Source organism: Nelumbo lutea, chromosome 1 (genome assembly GCF_056320005.1).
Source record: "Nelumbo lutea isolate HS-2025 chromosome 1, American lotus-T2T, whole genome shotgun sequence".
Lineage (NCBI taxonomy): Eukaryota > Viridiplantae > Streptophyta > Magnoliopsida > Proteales > Nelumbonaceae > Nelumbo > Nelumbo lutea.
Window position 1 is genome coordinate 194,417,313 of NC_142684.1, and position 5,326 is coordinate 194,422,638.

Genomic DNA, 5,326 nt, shown 5'->3' on the forward strand with positions numbered 1-5,326 from the left:
TAACCAACACTGCCACCCTCCCCCCACCAACTTTCACAGAGATATGATTAATGCAGCCATCTCCACTATGCATCCTGTTGTGCCAGAAACCAAAGATAATATGAAAGAAAAATACAACAATAGAGAACACACAAGATTTAATCCTGATTTGCACTTATGTCCATGGATGAATCCCTGCCATATTTCTAATGCAATAATACAATCCTGGCATAATAGCTAGTTTTTATCACTGATTAGTTTTTTTTTTCCACGTTCCTAATTCAAGTACAACTGAGTGTATGTGTTGCAAAACAAATATTGAAAATACCATTGTATGTTGTATGACCGAATTCTGCATACCCTTTGCTTGTAAAAGAACTCTCCAATAAATTCTAGCACCGCACTCTTTTCTTTCATGCAATTTTGGCTTGTATGAGTTAGTTGGTAATGTAATTTTGAAGTTGCTTACTAAGAGGTATTCCTTTTTCTGTTTTGCCAGTCAGTGACCTGGGAACATTAGTTGCTCATGAGACTGGCAAGGCCTTCTTCTCAGGTATTAAACGGATGCTGAGATTTGTTGATCTCATTGGCCGATCTATCGTGGTATATGGAACTGAAGATAAATCAGACCACGGTACTGGAGCTGCAGTGATAGCTAGGAGTGCAGTAGGTGAAAACTATAAAGAGCTTTGCACATGCGATGACACCACCATATGGGAATCAAGTAATAATGATTAATTGTAATAAAAACTTGATGATTGTGATTTTAGATCAGATATGTTACCTTCAATTTGTTGAATATGTGTTCTAAGTGGTCTATTCTGTATTAATTCAACTTGATTTATTATCCTTTACTGAATACTACAAGATTTCTGTTATTCTGTATGAAAAAGGAAGAAAAGCCATTCTATGTAATAAAAATGGATGAGCCGCAGAACTCTTGGATACCTTTGTTTATTCGTGTCATCTTCTAGATTCTCATCAAAACACTTATATTGGTTCTAGCCATATGATTACTATTGGGCTCCTTACCTTGTGTATTCCATCACTCCATATCAAATTTCCGAATTCCGGCATTGATTGCCGAGCTTTTGTGGTGAAGGTGATCTTGTATGCTAGTTTCCGGTGTTTGCTTGTAAATTGGAGGGTTTTTGGCTCTACTGAGACAGAAGCACCTTTGAACTGGGAGACTTTGGCATGGTAGGTTGAAACAGGGGATCCAACATTGGTGACAGTCCTGTGAAGAGTCAAGAGAGAAATAGAGTGCTGTTCTGGAAATACGGCAGAAATGGCAGGATAGTTTAGATCACCTGGGTTTGCAAGAGTGTGATGGCAGGATCTGTTCGAGGACTTGGTGAAGACTTTGAGCTGCATTGGTGTTAGCTTCTGCGTGCAGAGGAATTCAAAGTAATCCTGCACGCCCATGTCATAGATCAGGCCAGGGTCAAGAGCTTTCAGTGGGTTTATGTGACCAGCCCCATGGCCGAATGGATTTGAAGGTGCACCAGTTGAGGCATCTTTGAGTGGGTTGCGTGTATTATCATGGATGTAAGCTGTGGTCATTAGGGCTGATTTTATCGCCGCTGGACTCCATTCTGGATGCTTAGCCTTGAGCAAGGCAGCTACCCCACTGACATGCGGGCATGACATAGAAGTCCCGGACAAGATATTAAACCTCACTCTCCGACGGTCAGTTGGCAAACCTGATGGCCCTGCTTTGCCGGTCCATGCTGCAAGGATGTTCATACCAGGCGCCACTACGTCAGGCTTCAGAATTTCAAGTGTGAGGAAGTTGGGCCCTCTAGATGAGAATGCTGCCACCACAGGGGAAGGCCGTATGCTTAACTTTGTGCCAAGAATCGCTAGAGTTGCAGTTGGGCGTGAATTTGTTAGGGCATAGCGCTTGATGGCTTTTCCAGCCTCTTCTCCAACTGCAACTGCTGGAAGGAGGTGGCTGTCTGCAACCAGCTCTTCCCCATTGGCAGCAGTATTTGATAGGATCATGCCCACTCCACCTGCAGATTTCACCACTTGGCCCTTCTCTACTCTTGGGTTGACACCACGATCGCAAATCACAATTTTCCCAGCCACAGTACGTGGATCTAGAGTCCCCTCAAGACACAAGGAGCTTGGATCAGGGCTACTGGAATTGCTCCCCATGTAAGCCAGAGGGTATTGCTTCTTTGCTGACAGGTTTCTCCGGCCTTTGTAGAGTGAGACCCCAGACGAAAGGTGACCATTCCCCAGTTTTACTGTAGATGGGAAATCCCTGTCCATGGTGCTGGCTCCAACTGTGATGACCCAAGGAGATACATTGGTGAGACTGATTGGATCAGGCCCTCCATTTCCAGCCGAGCAGGAAACGAATACGCCCTTCTCCATAGCCCCAAAAGTGGCTATGGACAAACTATCGCGGTAATAAGAAGAGACACCGCCTCCCAGGGAGATTGACAACACGTTGACACCATCAGCCACGGCTCGGTCTACTGCAGAAAGAATATCCGAACTGAAACACCCACCAAGCCAACACACCTTGTAAGCTGCCACTCTTGCCCTGGATGCCATTCCTCGGGCCGTCCCTCGAGCGTAGCCTAGAAGGTTTGCACCTTCTACGGGGGAGCCCGCAACTGTGGCTGCAGTATGGGTTCCGTGTCCATCCTGATCTCTCGGCGATTTGTACTCGTCCTGCTCGTTGATCTTCCCGGAAGCAGCTTCATATCCATGGTAGAAGATCCGGGCACCGATTATCTTCTTGTTGCAGTTGTCTGTCGTAAAGCCTCGGCCCGTCTCACAGGCTCCCTTCCACTGTGCAGGAACCGGTTTCATGCCTGTGTCATTGAAGCTTGCACTCTCTGGCCATATTCCAGTATCCAGCACTCCCACTACGACATCATGATCGGATAAGGTATCAGACCAAACAGTACTGGTGCTGTCTTCCGTTTCGAGCCCGAGGAACATAGGACTCCTCGTGGTGTGTAGGTGGTAGATAGTTTCTGGATACACGGCCAGCACGCCATACCCCTCCTCCAGTCTCTGAGCTTCTTCTTCAATAAGCCTGGCAGCAAACCCATGAAACGCTGTTTCATAACTGTAAATTATCCGCTCGGAGGCATCCTCATCTTCTGATTGAGGTGTGGCCATTACTGACTTGACAGTAGATGAGTACCATTCGAGGTGGTCCGCGAATGACTCCGGCACCGACTTATCCATATGAACGATATAAGTCTTCTTTAGTGAGGAGAGGGTAGCTGTGGAGACAGCAAAGACTACGGTTAGATACCACAGAAAAGACATTAACAGCCATTTTACTGAATCTCTGTCAGCCATCATCGCCATGTGGATGTGGAGGAGGTGAAGGGAAGGGAGTGGGAACTAAGACTTTTTCTCTGAATGAAGAAGAAGAAGAAGGAGAAGAAGAGAAGAAGGAGAACTGATGGAATGATATTTCAGCTTCAGGGCTGAAATGTTCAGAAGCTGAGGATTTGGCACTTAGTTAATTTGTCAGGCAGTGCAGAAATAATAAAGGTGGCAGTTGTTGACGAACGTCCCGTAGATTTATCATTTAAGAAGAAGGTGGTGGGGTGAGACGTGAGAGTTGGATTGCCACTATTTAGTACTGCAATAATGCAAAAAAGTACATGATCTTTCAGCCGTTAGATTGAGAAGATGATGACATCATTGACATGAGCCTTGTTGTATCATAAATGAACAGCTTGGAATGGAATGGCAGTCTACCAGTCTAAGCAGATATTAATGGAGGGCCAGAGCCCAGATGGGTGGAACTCGGGAGATGATTCACGCAGAGTTCAAACCCAACCGATTCGTTAATGCAGACGACTTTGATTGTTGGTTGCTACCTACCAAGGCAAGATGCCTGTGGCATCTGATAAACTTTTTTGGGCATGGCCGATGAGTCACCTCCCGGTGTGAATTCTGTTGAGATCTTACTTTTTGTCTGTGTCAAACTTTTTTTGAGTGGAGAAGTGATTGTCGTTTCACTAATTCATATTTGACAGAATGTGGAATTTGTTTGATTGGATTGACATGAATCGAAAAAGTTGCTGAGCGAGTGACTTGTTTTTGTTCTGGATAGTTTGCATGTTTGCACCAAGATTAAGACCAGAAATTATTTAAAAACATCCAGATAAGATGGATAACAGCCATCTCCATTTCCTTTTTCAAGCCTTAACAAGTACCATTTCCTTTTTCTCTCTCTTTTTCTCCATTACACTCTAATTGGCCAAAAGAAGAAAAAGAATGAGGTAAAAGCTTCAACTTTAACTGTGTAAAAATAGCAAAAGCTAGTGGAGAAGGCAACCACTTTTTATTGTTAGTGGGGTGCATATTCTAAAAAGAATCGTAAATAAAAAGAAAATCTTTGATCTCCATATCCTGTGCATGGTATCCCTTTCAACCAATTTGATTCCAACTAAGATCATGCAAATTCAATCCCTTTCCTGGGATTTCCATCTATCATTCAAATTCAATTTGTTTATAATTGGATTGGATGTGGATCCATCATTCTATGCAAAGGTTGTAATTGGTTCTTGGTCTTATTTATTTGCACTGATCATAGATAAATTGATTAAACATATTAAATATTTTATGGTATATGTCGTTTATTTTAATTGATAAAATTAATGAAAGATTAAATGTAAAATCAATTAAGTTTATGGAGGAATATCTTAAAATCAAGAGGTTTTAAGATTAGTAAGATTAGAACAGACATGTGTCATATAAATTTAAATAAAAGTAGTGCAAATCAAGGTATACTTAGCATTGGAGATCATAAATATAAAATTAAGTGCTTTTTTTCCAGTACCCCGGTTTGATAATTTATAACAAAAGAGATTAAGGAGGATGTTGCTCATAGAATTAGAGTAGGATGGGCAAATTGAAGTGATGCATTCAAAGTCCTACGTGATAATTGAGTACCACTTCACTAAAAGGAAATTTTTATAAAGGGTTGAATACTTAAACTACCCTTATGGTTTAGCAACCTTACTGTTTAAGAAATTACTTAAAGTACTCCAAACATTTTTGATAATGGACAAAATCATATCCTACCATTAGCATGTCGTTACAATCCATTCGCATGTGATGTCACGTGACATATATAATTTTTCTTAATTTCAAGGTTACTCTTCTATGATCAATTTTGCCTGTCATTGTTCTTTAAATTTTCATCCACTCAGGAATCAAATTGATCTAAAAATTTTCATCCACTTGGACAGGCCACCACCGGTGAGGAGAGGGTTAGATTCTAAAAAGTCTCAACTGGATACAACAAAATGTAGGTTGATTTGGTGGGAGGATATTATGATGTTGGGGACATTGTGAAGTTGGG

General features: G+C 42.1%; 1 pseudogene across 1 annotated transcript; it reads right to left on the reverse strand.

The window, feature by feature from the left end:
• Positions 1 to 798: 798 nt before the first annotated feature.
• On the reverse strand, positions 799 to 3,671 carry LOC148880141 (subtilisin-like protease SBT1.3 pseudogene; annotated as a pseudogene). The gene has a single exon (XR_016104482.1). The product of XR_016104482.1 is annotated as a subtilisin-like protease SBT1.3 pseudogene (transcript).
• Positions 3,672 to 5,326: the final 1,655 nt, after the last annotated feature.